This window comes from Enhydra lutris, unplaced genomic scaffold (assembly GCF_002288905.1).
Source record: "Enhydra lutris kenyoni isolate GAN:26980312 unplaced genomic scaffold, ASM228890v2 scaffoldscaffold2, whole genome shotgun sequence".
Lineage (NCBI taxonomy): Eukaryota > Metazoa > Chordata > Mammalia > Carnivora > Mustelidae > Enhydra > Enhydra lutris.
In genome coordinates, this window is record NW_019154086.1 from 94863829 (window position 1) to 94887006 (window position 23178).

A 23178-nucleotide genomic window follows, 5' to 3' on the forward strand; every position below is an offset into this window, starting at 1 on the left:
CATTGTAATCCAGTCAGCAGAACCCAGGATGTGGGAAAGTACAGACAGTTTATACAATTCCATAGACAAACAGGTCTCAATAAAAAAAAAAAAGAGAGAGAGAGAGAGAGATTGAGATCAAAAGGGAACACATGGATTTAAAAAAAATTAAAAGCAGCTTAACTTAACTATAAGATAATTGAAAGAAAAAGAGCTTATCATAAAAACCAGGCTATGCCTTGTGAGGTGTACTGGAGAATATATGTTGAATTTCTATTTTCAGATCTAGTAGTTGTTAAAAGTGTGCTTGTTTTTTTAATAATTCATAAAGCTCAAATATTTTAAACATTTTTAATTTAAATAGAAAAATGTTTAAGTAATAATTTTTAACAAGGAGTGGGAAATACTAGGTTACGTGTTGTTAAATAGATTTTTTTTCACCTTAGAAATTCTGAGTTTTAACATTGTCAGTGCTTAGTGTGAATCACCAAGAGAGCAATTTAGCTTACAACATTTAACAATCTAATTTGTTCAAGAAACTTTTTTTTTTCAAAACACTTATCGAAGTTTCTTAAGATCTCAGTGTTGTCTGAAACACAACTCAGAAAGGCTTATCTAATGAATATATACATATTGTCTGCTGGTATCCTAGGCCTTCCAGTGCAATGTGCATATTCCAGTAAAAATATCAATTGTTTTATAACTGCACTTACCTTACTAAGTAGTCTTCAATATGGACAATATTATATACTTCAACCAATGATTGTCAGTAACAATTTTTTTTTAAGATTTTATTTATTTTATTTATTTGACAGAGAGAGATCACAAGTAGACAGAGAGGCAGGCAGAGAGGTGGGGGGAAGCAGGCTCCCTGCCCAGCAGAGAGCCCTATGTGGGACTTGATCCCAGGACCCTGAGATCATGACCTGAGCCGAAGGCAGAGGCTTTAACCCACTGAGATACCCAGGCGCCCCTGTCAGTAACAATTTTAAGTAACAATTATTTCAGTTCTTATCAGGCATCACTGAATTAATTCTGAAATCTAGTTTTAATTCTTGATTTTTTGGCATTTCCCATTGCTTTCTTGATCATTAAGAATAGATATATCCTTTTCTATAAAAACCACAAACCTAGGATTCAATAGGGCCATATAAAATTAAAGATTAAAGGGTATGAAATTAAAATGTCACAACTAAAGCCATTTTATAAGATAGCTCTCCAGTATACCATGGACAGAATTAGGAAAAGCCCACTTGACTACTTGTCCTCATTTGCTATATAAGATTCAAGCTGATCTTACCATATAGTAACAAATATTGTTGCTATGTACAGTCCAGACATGATCTTTACCTGTAGAACCCAAGAGAATGCATATCCCATTGAGATAAGTAAGTTTAAGGAATAATATAATTCAACAATATATTGAGATTAATTCATTTTCTGTATTATAAGTTCCAAAATTAACTCTTAAGACTTTGTTCTATGACAATGTTTGGGCAAACCCAGTTGTGAGGTCACTTTATGTGAAAGAGGATTGAATAAGGAAGTTCTTTGGGTACTCCAGTAACTAGATTCTTTAACATCAAAGTTTAACTTCCAATAAATTGTTCATTTAATACTATGCACTTTAGGTAAGCAAGTATGGTAGATTCAGTAAATTCCTTTCACTTATATTTAAAAAATCAGTATACAATTTACCGCTCAAAATGAAATAGGGATACAAACAAGATAAATAAAACTTTCATAAATCTTTCTTAAATAAACATAACAACAGACATTATTAAATACTTCATCAATTATATTAGGTAGCTAGGGCTACCATAACAAAATATTATAGACTGGATGGTTTAAACAACAGAACTGTGTTTTCCCACAGTTCTGGGAGCTAGAAGTCCAAGATCAAAGCACAGTTGGTTTTCCTGAAGTCTCTCCCTTTGGCTTACAGATGGCCAGTTTCTAGATATGTCCTCATATGGCTTATATAACTTTTTCTCTGTGCAGACGTACCCCTGGTATCCCTTTTTCTTATACAGATACCTGTCATACTGGATTAGGATTCATCCTTTATGATGTCACTTAACCTTAATGAGCTTTTTAAAAGCCCTATCTTTAAATATAGTTACACTGGTGTTTAAGCTTCAACATACAAATTTTAATAGGACACATTTCAGTCTATAACATCAACTAAACCAACTGCACGTATAACTCAGAATGGAACTTTTTCAAAAAACTGAATAAGTATAATGAGCATAATAAACTTATCCATTAGACATATTTATTGAGTAGAATTTTTATTTTTTAATTATTTTATTTATTTATTTATTTTTTCTTCCTTGAGAGGGAGAGAGAAAGAACACAACCAGGGGGAGGGGCGTAGGGAGAGGGAGGTAGAGAATCTTAAGCAGGTTCCATCCTCAGCACTGAGCCCCATACAAGGCTCCATCTCATGACCTGGTACCATGACCTAAGCCAAAATTGAGAGTCCATGCTTAACCGAGTGAGCCACCCAGACAGGACGGCTTATTAACAACAGAAATTTATGTTCTCATAGTTATGGATTTTGAAAGTCCACGAACAAGCTACTTGTGTGGTCAGCTTTTGGTGATGACCATATTTCAGGTTGAAGTAGTCCCCTTCTACTTGAATCTTCACATGGTAAGGAACTAGAGAGCTCTCTGAGGTCTCTTTTTTTAGGGCACAAATTTCTTTCGTGAGAGCTCGCCCTCATGATCTAATCATCACCTTCCAAAGGCCCTACTTCCTAATCTGTCACATTGGGATGAAGATTCAACATAAAAAATTTGGACAGACCCAGACATTCAGTCTGTGGCATAATTTACCAATACCCTGACTTAGAACACTGAAGAAAATATAGTAGACATTTAGTTAATTCATGTTAAATAAATGAACAATAGTTCAAAACAATTCATTAAAAATAAAGTTGGTGATCCATTCTATTTTCTCTTTGAACAAATCTGATGGATATTACTTTTACAATTGGCTTTTTGTTCATATTTAGTTTTAAAATTAATGAAAATTGCCAAGTTTATTCAATGCTTTCTTTGTTATCAATTAATATGTCATTACTTTCTCCTTTATCAATGTAATTAATTGTGTTGAAATATCTTTCTTATTGAAACACCTTTGTGTTATTTTAATAAACTGTACTTGTCTGTTCTATATTGCTCTTTTAAAATGTGAACAAATTTAACTTATTAAATTTTAGTTTGGGACTCTGTCATCTATATTCACAAATAAAATATATAGTTTTAATTGTGCTGATTTTATTAGTTATTTTATATTTGCCTTCTATTATTAGCTTACATTTTCTCCTGAAATTCATGGATGATTACATTTATATTACATTTACATATAACTTTATTGAATATAAGTCTAGTCAGCTCCGTTACTATTCTACATGTGTTTTTGAAAATAAATTTTGAAAAAAAAAATTTTTAAGTAGGCTCTCAGGCATGGAGCCTGATGTGGGGTTTGAACTCATGACCCTGAGATCAAGACCTGAACTGAGATCAAGGGTCTGGCACTTAAACAACTGAGCCACCCAGGGGCCCCTTGAAAAATATATTTGTAATATGGCTAAACTTGGGTATAAAAAATCCAGAGATAAAGGATCATTGGACATTTTCAGAAATCAAATATAGTTTATTTCAAGTCACAAAATTCAGCATACATTTGAGAACCTACTATGTGGCATATACCCAGAAGAAGATAAAAACCAAGTAGAATTTTATATTAAGCATAAGACTATGTAGAGAAGCAGAGTTTGTGTTATACAATTCTAACACTGAGATCTCAATATTATACTCAACTTACCTCTCTAGAATGAAATTTTTCTCTTTTCAAAATTTAAAGTTATTGGCACGTGTACCAATTCTTATCTTTCATTTTATTTAATCCTCAGTAAGAGACATCTCAAACAAAGGGATGCCTAGGTGGCTCAGTCAGTTAAGCATCTGCCTTCTGCTCAGGTGACTCAAGTCATGATCTAGGGTCCTAGGACTGAGTCCCCCATCTCCTTGTTCAGCGGTAACTTGCTTCTCCCTCTGCCTGGCTCTCCCCTTGCTTATACTCTCTATCTCTCTGACAAATAAATGAATAAAATCTTAAAAAAAAAAGAGAGAGAGATCTCAAACATGAACAAACAAAACTTACTCTGTTTCTAAGGTAAATTCTAGGGAAGTGTCTAACTTAAGGAAAACTTTATCTTTTTGGTTGAACTAATTGATTAAATATGAAATTTATTAATAAAATATTAGCTACTTAATATAATTATTTTACACCCTTTTTAAGTCATTCAGTAAGTAATTTCTTTGATATACCAGATAAATTGTCTTGATTTGGGACTTAAAACATCTAATCACTGATGCATCAGTATGAGCATCAGATAGTAAAAGGATTACAATATCTAAACCACCAGGATTTTTGTAAAAACAGAGCTCAAACAACATAACTAATTCAAATGTTAGAGTTGAGATGCATTAGGTGAGTACAGATCAATAGCCCTGATAAAAACATCCTCATGATTTAAGGATCATGCCTATGTTACAGTGCCCCCCATATTTTCTGTTAGTATACTAAAAGTATTATTTAAGGAATGGTACAAAGCTGAATGTTTACAACTGTTTCTTTGGCTACGTTAAACATTATTAGACCTTCTGCCTTATGCTTATAACTGAAACATAGCCCAACACAAGAGCCAGATCCAGCAAATTTATGCCTCTGCATGAAAGACAAGAAATGAGACATTTCAACAGCTCTGGAACATTGCATTTCATGGGGCTCAGTGCGCAGCTAGGTAGCACAGGTGTTCTTGTAATTACAGTACAATGGGAAAATTTGGTGCTCAATAGCCTTCAAATCCTCTCCTGTTATGTGTGATGTGATGTGAAGATCATATGTCAGTGCTGCTTGCTTTTTCTGTGATGGGATGTCATTATGTGAAATGCAACTAAAAATATTTAGGAGTCCTGGCTCTCCAAAACTAAATTAAAGTTATATATTTGGATTCTGTTTTATGTCTCCATATGTTCTGTAGGTCTGCAATTGTGACTTTATAAATATAGAAAACATATTTCAAAAGCCTTTGTTAACAAAAGTTTACATTGTGCCTGATATCTTCCCTTCCTGTTATTAGAATGCTGCACCGAAACTCTGTTACCTCCCAAGACAGCCTGCCCTAAGTGTCTTTAACCACAACGTGCTTTACAATGTGAAAAGAATTCTGGCTATTTTTTTCTTCTATTTTTCTTGCCAGAATTGCACCAATTTCAAGTTTGAATTCCTAAACTCTCTCTCGTTGAAACAACAGAAGAGACACCAGGTTAGGTGCAAAAATAGGATCAAGTATGTATCCACTTAAAGCCATGCCATATTCAAATTTTGAAGATATAAGAAGATGTTTTGTTGAAGAGATTTGCAAGTTTAATTTTTGAAGTCACAATGAAATTGCCTAAGTGATAATTTAATGGGGAGCCATGAGCTCCTAACTGAATCTTTAATAAAAATCATTCTGTCTTTCAAAGTTTGCCTATCGTAATAGGACATGGCAAGATATTTCTTTTTAATTATAGAGTGTGAAAGTTAAGTTCTGTTAATAACTCGCTTATCCAAAGTGAGAACTCAGAAATAGTGTTCCAGGCTGGTACACCAATTGAAAATAGGAGAAAAATCTTGGAAGAGAAGCGGATGCAGGGAAGGTAATCCCTCAAATCTGCAAGTAAATTATGCACAAATACTTGGAAAATCATTAAACTGCATTGATGTAGTGGACATGCCAAACAGCCACGTGAGGCTTTGCAGCTCTCCTAAAAGATCATGTTAAGGACTTCTACACTTAAAAATGATCTATTGGTTATTCCTCAATATTTTCTTTCTTGGAAAATGGTATAAAATCAATTCTTATTTTTTGCTTTCTTTTTTATTTTATTTTACATGATGTGTGAGAGAAATTTAATATTTTTAAAGTTTATAGTTATCATCACTATCTTTCTTATAATCACCAAAACCGTATGAGATATCATGCCAGGCACTATAAAATGAGATTTGCTGGAACTTTCTCAGTAGATATGGATAACCTGAATATTGCAAACCTTCCATATAGTGAAATATCAAGAGGTGTTTTTTGAATCATTGAGTTAATGTCATAATGTAGTGCATTGGAAGTGACCCAATAAATATCTCCAAATTAAGCTCTCACTTTCCTTCCACGTTTCATTCACCTATTTTTTCAGTAATTAATCATTCCCCCACCACTGCTGGTCGTCTGTAACAGAAGATAAAACAATTTATGAATAAAAGAGGCAAACAGGAAATTACCAGGTGGATCAAATAGCCAATATTTATTATCCCGACCCTCCTCATAATGGATCATACTCCATAGTGTGACTGTTTATACATCCACAAGACAGATGCTTCTTTCCCTTTGTTGCCGACTGAAAAACTGATAACTTACTTACTTCTCTTCAAAAGTTCTTACACAAGCCTCTTCTCCAGGCCAAACATCACAGGAATTTTTTTTTTTTTTTTGCATTCATACAGATTTAAAACAACAACAACAACAATAACAAAAAACCTTTTTGGATAGCCAATTCTCAGGTTTCTCCAATAAGCAGGTAGTGAAAACCTAAGTATAAAATAACTATGTATTGATACCTTTATGATTTATTTTAAAAATATTGATATCAAATTGGCATAGATTGGAATATATTACACTTCTGTGCATATCATGGTTACTATTAGCAACTGTCACCACCATGTAAGAATAACCAGACAATGTTACAACCACAGGGAGAATAGCAAATGACTGATCTTTCCAACTGATATCAAAGTTATAAGGGGTCCATTATTCACCACATGGTTTTTATCTTATTTGACGTTCTTTATGTCAGTTTTATGTTTCTTTTTAAGATGAAGTAATTAAGATCTGAGCAACAGGAAGCTTATGAGGAAATCTTAGATATTGGGTCAGAGATAAGTCTTTCCCTAAAATCTGAGGGAGACACATGTTCTGTTACTACCACATTAAAAGAGAATTTTATTTTTTCTGGGACATGTGGTACTTTAAGATGACATCCACCAGATCTGACATATTATTATCCTACTTCCAGCAAAGGATAAAGCTTTTTTTTTTCTCCTTTTCTTTCTTTTTTCAAAGCAGAAATTATTGACCATATGCTTTTCTTGCCTCCTTTGGATCTCTGAGTGAGGGGTGGTTTGGGTTTTGACATACCCTTCTACTGAAAAAAAAAAAAAAAATCAAACATTATTCTAAATAAACTGATATTATCAGGGGTCTGCAAACATGTTTTTTTTGTTTTCCCTTCTTGTAGATACAAAGCTTATTTTTTGAAAAAGCCACAGGGATGTTGCCACACCTTTCTTAATTAGAAGAGCAATGGACATGGTCAATTAATCTTGTTTGTTTCCCATAAAGACAGATGGAGTATCAGGGAATCTCAGGGCCTAAATAGGGGTTTTTGCTCTTTGCCTTGATACTTGAATGCTCACAATGTAAGCTGATATTTATTAAATTTACCTATAGATATTAGACTTAATTTCAAGTCTGAGAATACCTGACTATCATTCTAATACTTTCTACCATTATATTTTTATTAAGAAATTCATTTCTGTGCATGTATTGCTTATGAATAATAAAATATCTTTACATTTATCTTTCCTAGCACTTTTCAAATATATCATTTAACTGAATCAATAATATATGCATATTTGTCTCTTCCTAAACATTACATTTAAATTAGAAATACCATAAAAAATATGGTAATGTTTATGGTGTGATGAGGCAGAAGATTGAATTATGCATTCTTTTTAGAAGTATTTATGCTGGGTTTAATTGCTTCCATACAGTCTGCCTCAATGTCTTATTCATAGATTATCTAGTTATGCCTGACTATTTTGAATACCTTCATCTCACTAACATCATTAGATAGCTGTCATTTTTCTTTCCTCTGGAGAACCAAAATGCTAAATAGAAAAGTCATTGTGCCCCCTCACAGAAGCCAGCCACAGAAGCTTTGTCGATCTTTCTGTTTGATATACATGCTATTCCCTATAATTTAGTAGTTTAGACATCTTCTAAGAAGATTCTGGCATTTGGCTGGAAACTAATTTATTGTTGGTACAAAGAAAACTATTTTTAATCTTTGTATTAACTTTTCTACTTATTTCTCATATTTTGTCATGAGATACACATTTTTGTAGGTCAAAAATTGTCAAATAAGGTAATTTCATATGGTTTGAGCTAAAAGTATTTATTTGGAGGCATATTTAGTTCCATTATGTCTTAATGAGTATTTATAGTTCTCTTATTTCATATCTTCAAGAAAATTCCTATTTATTTCTTGCCTCAAAAATTAGGTCTGTAATTTATTGGAAGTTGGGGAAAAAATCATTTTGTCCCTTTACCAACAAGGTCTCAAAAAGATCTAGTTGAAGGGTGGAGATATCCACAAAGAAGTCAATTAATTACTTCTCAAAATTTCTAGATGAGCTATCACTTATTGTCAAGATTGCTGTTCTACCTATCTATCACAACACTGAACAAGGGTGGAACTCTCCTACATTGAGCACATATTTAAAGACCAGTTCTATAAGTTGTTAAATACAACATTGTTGACTGAAGAACATTTATATGAGCCAGAAGATTTTAAGTTAATTAGAGTAAAATGTTTATGATTATCTTTTGCAGGATAGTTTATTTAGGTAACTATTTTATATGACTTTGATTTCTAAAGCTCAAAGTATTCAATTTATATGATTTCTTAGAAGTGTTCATAAAAGATCAAGAACTAAAGATTTCTGATTCCACTTGTAAGGAGCTCAGAAGTTATTATTCCATCCTAACAAATAAAAACCTAAATGGAATAAAAAAATCACAATTCTTCTTGGATCCCTAAGGAAAATGAAGACACAGGGTCAACTGTTGTACCCAAGATCGGAGACATGGGTAGACAATTATAAGGAGTCATGGCTTACTGAAGCTGAGACCCAGAATCATAAAACTGTGGGAACCATTGCTAATATAGGAAAACAAGCAGTCTAATAGATGAATTGCTAGGGCTTATTGTGGATAGCTCTCAGAGAAGCAAAACAAGCATATAATAAGTATAATACTTTTAAGAGAATCGATTATCAGGTATATACTATTAAAATATTAACATAAAAGTATGTTCCTACAATCAAAACAGATGCATTCATACATAAATGTTTCTCCTCAAAATGTTCATGTGAACAATCTGCCTGTCCACCACCAAGTTAATAAATAAGTCTGCTATATACTGCTTAGAGGTATACACAAGTATATGTACTTAAAATATATTTTTTTCTTTTAAATATATTCAACAGTTATTTATAAATTGGTTAATTTATCAGCTCTACTTTTTATCACTCATTGTCATCTCAAAATATCTAAAAGACTTGGAAGTTATGAAGTAGAGAATGAACTTTGTTCACAATACACACAAATACTTAACAAAGAATGCACATACAGAACTATATTATAATTCAAAATTTCTTTCAGATACAGAAATAGTAGTAATGGACCCTTCCTTTGCCCATCCTTGTCTCCATCCTCCATCATCCCAAAGACTAAATGGAGAAATGTATTCAACTCCAAGAGATGGTTGAAGAAAGATCAATCCTAGAAGAGAGTACCTCCTATAAATTAACATGAATGACATTTATGAATGATTTATTTTATTACCTGTACCTTTCACATACTTTTAGCACTTAGGACTTTTTAATACTTAGACCATGAGAGCTCTTTTGCATTTCTTGCCTGCACCATGACCTAGTAAACAATCAGAACGCTGCTCTAAGAGACCACGTTTCACAATTTCATTCCCCAAACACAATTATTTCCATGAATTCACAGGAAAAAAAAAAGAGTGTTATTTCACATTCTCTACATTCTCTATACTGTATATTTCTAGACATCTAGAAAAACTAGATGTTACAAGTAAGGACTGAAATTTATCCTCTACATACATTGAATAAATTGCACACATAACCTGAATGTGTCTTTTTTTTTTTTTTTAATTTATTTGACAGACAGAGAAGTAGGCAGAGAGGCAGGCAGAGACAGGCAGAGAGAGAGGAGGAAGCAGGCTCCTGCTGAGCAGAGAGCCCAATGCAGGGCTCTATCCCAGGACCCTGAGACCATGACCTGAGTGGAAGGCAGAGGCTTAACCCACTGAGCCACCCAGACACCCCTGAATGTATCCTTTAAGTAGGAACATTCTGGACCAGTGTGCTTACACTTCTCGCTTGCCAACTCAGTGGATAACTGCAAGCATCACTAATGTTTGGAGGTGATTTTAACAATTTCTCTTCTACATGCCATTTTCAGAAAATGACCTTGCCTATGAATTTTTAAACAAAATATATTATTTTTTTAATTCTAGTTTTGTCATATCCTGGCAAACTCATTGACATCTGGAAAGATTAAATGTTGTTGATTTATTGTTCATTTGTCCTTCATACTGTTGGAGGAGGTCATAGACAGGATACGACCACCAGTTGACTCATGAGCTGGACCCAGGCAATTAGAGGCTCCTCACCTTATCCCCTGTCCTTGGAATGTATGTTCTGCGTGCCCTTCCCACAGTGGGTGCCAGCTTCAAGGTTGTAACCTTGAGAGATTAAAGTGCTGTTGATACCAACTATACTGAATATATGATCAAACCAGTTATGTAAAATTTAAGATCTGACAGGTGGGTGCAGAGATTTATTTGTCTTGCGTTTACCCAAGACAAGCCTCTTTTGTAAGTTATCTTGCTTATTAAAACTGTCATTTCTCAAGCTGGAATGGTCTGCCAGTTTCTTCAGTCTCTCCTTGCCCTCCATGTATGAAAGCCGGTTATAGATTTCATCCAGGGAATTCCCAAGGTTAGGAACAAACACACATTTGCACATTGTATACACAGCCAGTAAAACAAAATGCACAGAACATAGGGGACAATGATTAGTCTTATCTCACTACAAATGTACAGGCAGAAAGAACCCTTTTCACTTCTTTCTCCCTCCTTTCTTAAGCAGTATAAACACAATGCAGTACTTCTCAGTGAGATGGTTTGGTTACTCCACTTAAAAAAACAAAATAAAATAAAACAAAAAAACAGGTGCCTGAATCACTCAATTGGTTAAACATCTGCCTGGGCTCAGGTTATCTTGGGGCCCTGCTGGAATGCCCTGCTGGGTGGGGAGTCTGTTTCTTCCTCTGCCTCTCTCCCCTGCTCATGCTCTTTCTCTCTCTCTCTCAAATAAATAAAGTCTTTTAAAAAATGAGATAAATAAGACCTGTACCCCTGGGACAAATAATACATTATATGTTAATAAAGTTTTTAAAATATGATATAAATAAAAAATACAAAAAAACAATGTGTTATAGGAATTTTAATAAAAAAGATACTGAGAAAACAATTATTATCTCTACTTTTAACATGCCAGGCACTTCAAATCATCTAGAAACTATATCAAAAAGTACTAAGTATTATCAACTATATATCTGTAGTGCAGAATAAAATGTACACACAGAACAATGGTTTTATCACAAAAGTGTCTTTCAAGTGTGACCGGCATAGCACAGAACATTCTTTTCTTCTTGTGGAGACCTTCTATTCCACTCCTTTATCTCACTGAGCAAACATGGGTGTATTATTTCTAGAGGTGACGGTCTAATAATTTCGTTTCCAAAAGTCATTTTTAAAAGACATTTGTTGTGTGTGTGTGTGTGCATTTTAATTTATTTTTTAAAGTTTTTATTTATTTATTTGACAGACAGAGATCACAAGTAGGCAGGGTGGCAGGCAGAGAGAGAGGAAGGGAAGCAGGCTCCCTGCTGAGCAAAGAGCCCAATGCGGGGCTCGATCCCAGGACCCTGAGATCATGACCTGAGCCAAAGGCAGAGGCTTTAACCCACTGAGCCACCCAGGCACCCCTGTAGTAAGTTTTAAAATTGGGGATTGTGAGTCTTCTAACTTTGTTTCGCTTCAAGCTTGTTTTGGCTCTTCTGATTCATTTAATTTCCGTACAGATTTTAAGATTAGCTTGCCAATTACTCCAAAAAAAATTAAGATTTTAGAGAAATGACATTTAATCCAGAGAGCACTTTGGGGAATATTGTCATCAACTTAGCAATATTAAATCTCCCAAAACATGAACACAAGATGTCTGTCATTTTTGTTCAATTAATTTCTAAGCATTTTATTTGTTGTAAATGGAAGTGTTCCTTAATTCCTTTCTGAATTGTCCATTGCCAGTATACAAAAATACAATTTATTTTTGTATATTAATGTATCTTGCAACTTTGCTGAATTCATTTAGTCCTTGTGTGTGTGTGTGTGTGTGTGTGTATTTTTATTATTTTCTACATACAAGATCATGTCATCTGCAAATATAGCAAGTTTTATATTTTTCTTTCCAAGCTGGAGAACTTTTACTTCAATTTCTAGCCTAAGTGATCTGACTATAACCTCAATACTGAGTAAAATTGACAAGAGCAAACATGTTTGTCCAGTTCTTGATCTTGGGGGAAATTCTGAATATTTACAATTAAGTATGATGTTAGCAATAATTTTTGTAGATTTTCTTTATCAGGTTAAGGAAGCATTCTATTTTTAGTTTGTTAAATGTTTGTATCATAAAAATGTCTTGGATATTGTTGATTGCTTTTCTTACATCTACTTAGATGATCATGTTCTTTCTCCCCCGCCCCCCCATGATACATTGATAAATTTTTGTATTTTTGAACCACTGTTGCATTCCTGGGATAAACTTCACTTGGTCAAAGTGTATAATCTTTTTTATACTTTGCTAGATTTGGTTTGCTAGTATTTTGTTAAAAATTTTTGTGTTTATATTCATAAGGGATATTTTTCTTTTTCTTTTTTTTAAAGATTTTATTTATTTATTTATTTATTTGACAGAGAGGTAGAGAGAGAGAACAAGTAGGCAGAGCAGCAGGCAGAGGGTGAGGGAGAATCAGGTTCTCCACTGAGCAGGGATCCCCATGCTGGGCTTGATTCCAGGGCCCTGAGATCATGACCTGAGCTGAAGGCAGCCACTTTAACTGACTGAGCCACCCAGGTGCCTTAAGGGATATTTTTCTTTTTTTTTTTTTTAAAGAAACTTTTTTTTTTTTTTAGGGAGATATATTATTTATTTATTTGACAGAGATCAGAAGTAGCCAGAGAAGCAGGCAGAGAGAGAGGTGGAAGCAGGCTCCCTGATGAGCAGAGAGCCTGATGCGGGACTCGATCCCAGTACCCTGGGATCATGACCTGAGGCAAAGGCAGAGGCTTTAACCCACTGAGCCCCCCAGGTGCTCCACAAGGGATATTTTTCTATAGTATTCTTTTCTTGTGATGTCTTAAGATGGCTTTGGAATCAGGGTAATTACAGGCAGAATGAGTTGAAAAACAACTCCCTTTTTCTTTCTTTTTTTTTTTTTTTTTTTTGGGGGGGGGAAGGGTAAGTATTTGTGAAGGATTGGTGTTAGTTCTGTAAATATTTGGTAGAACTTACAATTGAAACCATCTGGGTTTTAGTTTTCCTCTAAGGGAGATTTTTTTCTTTAATTACTAATTTAATCTTTTTATTTCTTAATGGTCTGTTCAGATTTTCTGTTTGTTCTTAAGTCAGCTTTCGTAGTTTGTATATTTTCAGGAATTTGTCCATTCGTCTAATTTATTCTCTTTTTGTCATATAGTTGTTCATAAAATTCTGTTATAATCCTTTTTATATCTGTAAGGTCAGTAGTAATATTCCCTTTTTCATTCTTTATTTAATAAATTGAGTTGTCTCTCTATTTCTTGGTCAGTTTAGTTAAATGTTTGCCAGATTTGTTGATCTTTATGAAGGATGAGGCTTGGGTTTTGTTTTATATTCTCTATTGACTTCCTATTCTTGATTTCATTTATTTTCCTTTTTTTTTTTTTTTTCCTTCCTTCTGCTTGCTTTGGGTCTTACTTTCTTCCTTCCTTCCTTTTTCTTGCTTCCTTTCTTTTTTTCTTCCTTTTTTCCTTTCCTTTCTTTTCCTTTTCCTTTCTTTCTTCCTTCCTTCCTCTCTCTCTTTCCTTTTTTTCTCTCCTTTTCTTCCTTTCTTCTTTCTTTCTCTTTCTCCATCTTTCCTTCCTTCCCTCCTTCTTTCTCTCTCTCTCTCCTTCTTTATTTCTCCCCAGCTTTTTAAGGTAGAAATTTAGGTAATAGTGTATTCTTCTTTCTCTCATACAGGCATGGTTACTAATTTCCTTCCAAACACTGATTCATTAGGGTTATGTAAATTTTGATATATTGTGTTTTTGTTTTCTATTTCACTATTTTTCAAATTCATTTTGACTTCTTTGATCTATTGATTATTTTGGAGTATTTTGTCTATCTTTACATATCTATGAATTTCACAACTTTTTGTGGTGTACTCTCACCATAGAGAATGCAATATCATTATTAATTGCATATTCTGTGGTGAGAGTACACTGTGTATATGATTTCCGGGTCTGTTAAATTTACTGTGATTTGTTTTATGGCCTTGCTTATGGTTTATTCTATAGAATATTTCATGTGCACTAAGGAGATCTTATGTTATGTTGATACACTTGATGGTGATCCACATGTGTCTCAGTCTCTGCTCATTTTTCTTCCTTCTTTCTTCTTTTTTTCTGTTCCTTAGTCTGGACGTTCTTAATTGACCTATTTTCAAGTTGATTGATTCACTTTCTGCCTGCTCAAATCTGCTGTTGATTTTTGTTTTTGTTGTTTTTTTTGTTTCTTATAATCTCTTTATCAATATTCTCTATTTAATAAGACATCATTTTCATATTTTGCTAGTTCTCTACACGTGATGTCCTTCAGTTTTTTTAACACATTTTATTTATTTTTTTAATATTTTATTTATTTATTTGACAGACAGAGATCACAAGTAGGCAGAGAGAGAGGAAGGAAGCAGGTTCCCTGCTGAGCAGAGAGACCAATTCGGGGCTTGATCCCAGGACCCTGGATCATGACCTGGGCCGAAGGCAGAGGCTTTAACCCACTGAGCTACCCAGGTACCCAACTTTAAAACACATTTTAAATAGCTGACCTAAACTCTTTGTTTAGGTCCTCCAATGTTAACTTCCTCAGGAAGTTTCTGTTTGTTTGTTTTTTTTCTTTGTTTGTTTGTTTTTCCTGTGTATGAACATACTTTCTTATTTCTTTGCATGTCTGCTATTTTTTTGTTGTGACTTAAGACCAGGCATTTTATTTTATTTATCTATTTTTTTTAAACTAGACATTATAGATAACTGAATTTGGCAACTGTGGAAATCTAATACTTTTCTCTCCTAAACATTTATTGTTATTGTGACCTGTTGCTATTGCTTTGCTTAGTGACTTTTCTGGACTTATTCTATAAAGTCTGTATTTTTTGATGTGTGTAGCCACCAAGTTTCTGCTCAGTAGTAGCCAACTAGTGATTGGACAGAGATTTCTTTAAATACATGGAACCCTGTGTTTTCTGATGGGCTCATTGTACAAGTTGGGGTATAACTTCAACACTAAGTCTAACAGTTTACATTTTTGTCTTTTCCTTTACTTCCTGCTTTTTACTGAGTCTCAAGATTAGCCAATGGCAGGAGGACCTTTTAGATCTTTTGAGAACATGCATATCTTCCTGGGTATGTGCACAGCCTCATGCGTGTACATAGCCTTCCAGATTTCCAAAACACATTGGAGTTTTCCAAAACTCTATGGACATTTTAATCCCTAACTTTCTTTTTTAAAACATTCTTTTTTTTTTTTAAGATTTTGTTTATTTAACAGAGAGAAACACAGTGAGAAAGGGAACATAACCAGAGGGAATGGGAGAGGGAGAAGCAGGCTTCCCACTGAACAGGGAGCCAGATGCAAGGCTGGATCCCAGGATGCTGACCTGAGCTGAAGGCAGACACTCAAAGACTGAGCCACCCAGGCGACTCCCACCACCCCTAGCTTTATTTTTTAAGCTTTTTGTTTGGTCTATATTTTGCCCCAATTATTATACACCACTATAGACAGACAAGATATTAAATGTTTTGCTCTTTATGTTTACAGCATTAGAAAAAAATTATCCTGGGACAGGCCATTTATACTGGGCAAGCTTTGAATCGAGTCAAATAAAGATAGTTTAATGAATGAGATCTTTCAAAGAGCCAACAGACAAATCAAATAATGATAATAATTAGGAATCCTGCTTTGAAGAAGTTATAACCCATTTTGTTCCCTCTAGTTACTGCTAGACTACTAGTTTTCCTGTGGCTGTGGGTTATTGGCTATCACCTAGCTGGAGAGGATAGAATGGTAATTGGACAAGTTAAAAACACCACAATGCTTTCCATTCTTACCAAGATTCAGCTATTCATTCGAATAAACACTTTCTGAATTGCTGCAATCCTTTGTTTAATTTTCAAAGCTCCAGAAAGGTTGATTCTGAGAATATTTTCCATCATTCTACTTGTTTTTATGGAAGAGATGGTTTTTACAGATCCTTCTTACCATTTTACTGATATCACCCTCTATCTTATTTTAAATCACTTTAACTGTGAGTTTCTAACACGCCATGCTTAAGCTAATATTAAACAATACTTAAACATGATAAGAATGGGTAATCATATACTTGACAGTGAAAATTTTTAAAAAATGAATAATTCATGTAAGACCCCAGAATATATTGAGCGTTCTTTTGGAATTTCATGGAAAATATATATATATATATAAAATTCTTAGAAATTAAAGACTTAATACATATTAACTGATAACTATTGGTTGCAATTGAAACACCAAATTGTTGTCCTGAATAGGGTCTGATGTACTGTCTTACAGATTCTTCCCTTGTAATAGTTCCAATATCTGGAACTGGCAGAATGGCCATTCCAGATTAAATTCAATGGTTGATATAAAGTTTGGTGTTCTTATATGTTTGATTTTTTTTTCTTTTGTGAATTTAACAACAGTAACAACAAAGAGTAGTTTTCCTCTTGTACTCTCAAAGCTTATTTTTAAAATGCTAGGTCTGGAAATTTATTTAACATTTTCAAACCACTTATTGTAATATATTTATACTACATTAAACAAATCAAATGCTACTCTCTTCATAATAACATCCTGTTGGGAATATATACATTTTCCAGACTATAATTCAGAAGGAACTATACAGTAGTAGATATAGCTGCTTTTGTTAAAATATCATATTTCAAGAATGTCTTATATCCTGATATACCATTTGAACAGAAATGTCAATTTGCCCCATTCCTGATGGTGTTAATTATGATCATTTGGTTAAGGTGGTGCCTATGAAGTTTCTCCACTGTGAAGTTAACATTTCTACCCTTGTAATTAATAAGTACTCAACTGGAGATAATCTGAGACATCTAAGCATCCTAATTTTACTTACACTTGTGCTATTTTTGTTATTCATTGGTGATTTTTCCTTAAAGCAATTGTTTTTGTGGTCACTGCCAAGTGATATGACATTATCTTTTAAAAGGAAAAAAAATATGAAATATCTTTTATTCATAGTATAACTGAACAAATATGCAGTACAAAGAAAAGGCAGGATAGATTGATTTATTTACCAAAATCTATTGTCATTTACACATTCTGATTGATTTTATAATTCAGAATCCTGAATTAGTTTATATCTTCATAATAGTTTTAGGCAAATTTTCTTTAAAAAAATAAATGAATTTAAGAAGAATAAGTAAAACCATTTCATAATTTCTGACCTAGATGTTTATTTTTTAATTTAAAACTTCAATGATTGTTTTTGTTAATGCAATGTTATAATAGAATATATATGGTTTGGCAAAACACTTGTCATTGCCATAACTAATTTTTACTTAGAACAAGCAAAACATCCATCACATTTTAGATGGAATGCATAGCATATCAAAACAGAAGGAAGGAGTGATTGACAAAATGTTTATGTGACAGATACAATCACCATATAAATATACATCTGATGAACTTGAAAATTAACTTTCTATGTGGAACAGAACTGCTTGCTCTTAGAATTCAAATTCCATTGCTTGTTTCAGCTAAAAGGAGAGTAAACTCATAAAACTAATATAAACAAAATGATTTATGTCACTAAGCCATTTCAAGCTTCATCAGTGGATGGTTAGGAGACTTGGAGGCCACTCCTTCTAAAGTCCAAAGATATGTAATGAATGAAAAACCCTTTTGTTTTTCTTTTAAAGGAGAGAGATCACCATTTTGCTGGATAATGAATGTATTGATAATGTTTTAATGACATTTATTTTGATCTTTCTAGATTTCAGAACCAGTGAGTAGTTGAGCTACATTTCCAGTATCTTAATACCTCAGCCTGCAGTTTGGATTCCCTACCCTTCCTTCCTGCTCTCCCAGTATGCTTTCCCAGAGACTGATATCATTTTCTACTAACTTTTCCTCAAATGTTTTCTTTAGGGCCTTCCGTTGAATTTCTCATGATTCCAAGAATGTTTATAATCCAGCTTTCTTCCATACTGGTTCAGTTTCTTTACTTTTAACCCAATAATGTCCTCTTGCTGACTCACAGCAAAGAGAAAACAAAGCCAGAAACCAAAATACAAAGAAAAGCAGTAAGAACATGCAGTAGAGGGAAAGTACAAGAGATGCCACCAAATCTGACAAATGAACTGCAGGCAGCGCCCCAAGAGTCTCACAGTATTGAACTGTCATAAAAGGTTTGCTATAAACCTTCAGAGTCAAAAAGGTCAAAGACAGGTCTTAACATGCTACTGGCCTCAAAGTGAGTTTCAGGGTTTTTTTTTTTCATTTCGTTTTGTTTTGTTTTGTCTTTGTTTTGTTTTTGAGCCTGACCAGGAATAATGGGAATATTTTTTTTTTACAACAGTGACATATAAATGTTTTAAGAGGAGTAACTTTTATTTTACAAAATCCTTCCATTTATTTCAAAATAGGTGGGTCATTGAATTGAAGATAGATGAACTGTGACATAGTTGGAGAGAGGACAGGAATAAAATGGTCTTGGGGTCAGACAGATTTGAAATCAAAGCTTAGTTTACCAGTTTACTACTCTTGGGTCTTATCTTAAATTCATGCCCATCCAGCCTTAATTTTCACTTACCTTATTGGCATTTTTTTTTTTTATATTGATCTCGTATCCTTCAATTTTGCTGAACTTGTTTGTTAGCTCTACTACTCTTTTGTGTAGATGATTTAGGATTTATTTTTTAATACAAAATTATGTCATTTGTCCATAGAGATAGTTTCATTTCCAATTGTGTGTTTCAACCCAGCATTCTGTGTATGGTGAGTAATTGTAACAGATATTGATCCAAGTTGATTTTTTTTTTTTCCATTTACTAATAGACTACTTCAGGCATCGATAGGGATGAGCCTCCATGATGAGGACTGTGGAAGAGGAGGTGGTGGGATTTGGGCCTTGCAACGTGGGGAGGATTTCAGCAGGTGGGAAGAGGGCTTCCATGCAGGGGAGGCCGAGGTTGCGAACGTCCCTGAGCTCCGCATCTGCCCCGAGCTGGGCTCCCACCCTGTGAGAGCAACAGCAGTGGAGGAAGTGGCGCGAGCGGGTCTGGGTTAGGTTTGGAGATTGGTCCGTGGGCAAGTGAAGGTTACCGGGTTGACAAGATGTTCGTTGGGCCAGGAGCGGTGAATGGATTGACCGGGAGGCCCTGTTTTCCTGGGTTTTCAGTGGTGGGTGGGAGGACCGTCTGCCCAAGACCCGGATTTGATGTCTGGCTCACACGGGATCGAATGCACTGGAACGGGCACGTGGGCAAGTGTGGCCTCACAGGACCGTGGTTCAGAGCTCTCTGATGGATTAAAAATACTTAGGTCCAGCTTTAAGCTCTTTCAAAAAAAAAAAAAAAAAAAGACTCAAATTAAAAGAACACAATAAGAAATAAACATTCTCCATTTAAATTAACAAAGTCTCTTTCTCAAGCTACGTAGAGATGGACTCTCATCTCCAAATGTGGGTTTAAGCATAAACTTTAAAAAACATTCCCCTGAAAAGATCTATCTTTTCATCTGTACAAATAGGAAACTGAAACATGAAGTTTATCTCAAAAGAACAAAATAATAAAAGAAAGAAGAAAAGAAAGAGAAGAAAGAAAGTCCAAACAGAATTTATTTACTGCTTTTATATTAGAATCAGGGACTGTTAGTTACATTTCACGACCAAAAAATGAACTGGAAACTCAATTCAAGTGTAAATAAGAAAATCAACAATATTTTAATATATTTGCTATGAGGGAGAAGGAAACCAATCTTGGCCTGTTAAAAATTTACTATGTCTCTTCAATGTCAAAATACAAAAGAAACAACAATAAAAAAATCATTTACAAGGTATGACAGCATTCTGTGTTAATTTATAAAACTCTTAAATGTTTATGTCCTAGAGGTCATAGGTAATTCAGTACAGAACATCTCATAAGTGTTTTGAAGTACTTATACTCACCATTTTGTAGGATCCTTTCATTTATTTCAAATAATTTAATTTCACATTGCTTAACTCTTTTGCTAAATTTGGTGATGCACTACCACGCTTTCCCCTAGTAGGCAGAAAAAAAAAAAAATCATCCCTGGAGAAATTACATTTTGAGATGTTAGTGTTCAGGATGGTAGTTTCCAAGAAAAAAAAAATGTTTTTTGGAATGGATAAGAAAGGATCAACAATCTTTAATTTTGTCAAGAGTTTTAATCTTGTAATGAAACTGGAAATTTTCATTTTTGTTAATAGAAAGAAAACCAACATGAAATGTAAAGAGCAAAACATTTTACTGCCAAGTAACACAGGCACATGGAGTCATCATGGACCCAGCATATAAATTTGATTTAATTATATTGAAAAGAAAGAAGACAAAAATCGACTGAAGCAGCACAGTCAGCCAAATGCAAAAAAGGCCCATAACTCGAAGTGTGTTACTGGTAGAGTGGTAATATGCCTTGGGTGTGTAGCTGAGATTTCCATCTTTGCACCATTCTTGTGTCCTAACTGACACTAGGCGTCATCATTCTTATTTAAAAGCATCTTTCCTTGCTAGGTATCTTGTCTCATTTTGGATATGGCTTCTTTGGAGCAGTACCTCAATTGTGTTCATAGAGAAAACCAGCAAAAGCATCCAATAAGTGGTATGTTCATTACTTTGGTTCATTCCTTAGTAGTCCAAGAAATCCATTTTTCAAGAGAAATGGATAGTGTCCTCCATCTCCAAATGTGACACTACTTACCCAAATGCAGATAGGATCAACTTTCACTTGTTTCCTTTAGGGTACAGGTTGTTCTCTGAATTGTTCTAAAGAAATTTATTACACTGAGAGCCAATCAATTATGCTTCACACATCGAGGCAGCATGGCACGGAGAAGTAATTCTGGATTGGAGTCAAGAGATCTGGGACTTTCTGCCAGTTGTGCTACCATGGCAAATAATATATTTCTGCTTATAAAGGTTTCTGAGTGACCTTTCTGTACTTAAAGATTTCTCATTTGTAAAATAAAAGGATTGTTGGGAAAGTTCTTCACAGCTCTACAATTCTATGATCTTAGCTTGGTTTATTAGGCTTATAAATAAGAAAAATCAACATAAACCCATTAGGAATGACATTTCTCATATCATTCATTAGCAATCCACAAATTACCTGAAACAATGGTCAATATGACCAAATTCAGAGCCTGTATTTTGAATTACGGTTTGTTTTTCTTTCTTTTTTACTGCTCTCTTTGGATTTCTTTTTTGACAGTCAGGAATACAAGTAAGTGTGCAGGCCAAAAATATATGGCCAGGACTGACATCTAGGTGTTGAGGGCCCTTTGCAATATACTTCAAAAATATTTTACTTGGAATTGTTAAGTTTCCTTAATACTAGAAGGAACCAAAATTAAAGAAACCATGAAAACCCATCAATCATATTTCATCCCTTCCCAGTTCATCCATGTTGATTGGTTTTCCTGATCTGGTAATGTCCTATGAGAATATTAGATGGTTTTCCTTTAACTGGGAAATTAATGCTCAATAGCCAATCAAAACAGATGTTCATCGGTTCAGTTTTTTCTCATATTAAGGATGATTTTTAGCATGGCCCTAGTTGTCCAGTGGTGGTTTCATTATTTTGGGGGCTGGTGAAGAGTGTTGGTTATATAAAGCCTGCTTGTTGTTCCTGAAATTTCTTTCTTGGTTCCAACTTGTAGTAAACATACTTTTGCTTCATTTTAAAGGAGCTTTTTGCAGAAGGTCAATTAGTAGGTAGTCACTTATCTGTGTAAAGTCTGAATTACTCTATTTTTGACAAATTGAGCAAACTAGCATTGCATTTGAATGCTAAATAAGAGGCAAATAAGACAGATGTGGAAATAGAAGAAAACATAAATACATTCCCAGTGAAAGAAAATAGTTCGATGCATCTCTCTATTAAAAGGGTTAAAAGGAAAAACATTTCCACCAGCTATACTAAAGTTAAAAAAGCATGGAGTTTATGATGATTTTCCCTTTAAAGTTAAAGTAAGAACACAAATAATTTATGACTACTATAGGGCTATTATTTTCATTTTAGTGGAATCATAGTGCCCCCTACTGACACTAAAAAAAAAAAATTTGTATTGACAGTAATTATGGAAATGCTCCAAAAATATTATTTTCCTCATCGGAGCTTTGTAGAGGTGTTGAATGAAAATGACTTTGAGTTCTATTTCCAGACAGATTTCTGGAATCCAATTGAAGTTGCCAGTTAAATACAAAGCACTATTTTCAGAATCAACTCATCTCCATGTTTTTTTGTGGAATTGTTTCTGAACCATAAGGTGAACCACTGATGTATTTTCTTTTTCTCTCCTTTGGTAAATTTAAAAATGTATTTAAAAGTTATTATAGGAGGAGGGGCAAGATGGCAGAGACGTAGGAGAACCGGTTTCAACCAGTCCCCTAAAGTGAGCTAAGTATCTACCAGAACACTCTGAACACCCATGAAATCAGCCTGAAATGTAGGATTATACACTTCTGGATCTCTAGTGGGGGCATAAGACACAAGTGCAGAGGTAAAGTGGCATGGGAATGATTGGACTGATACCAGAGGATAAACAGAAGGGGGAGAGAGCCCCCAGAAGTGACCATTGGAAAATATTATCTCATTATGAAAGTGACCTGTGACTAGGGACCAGCATTA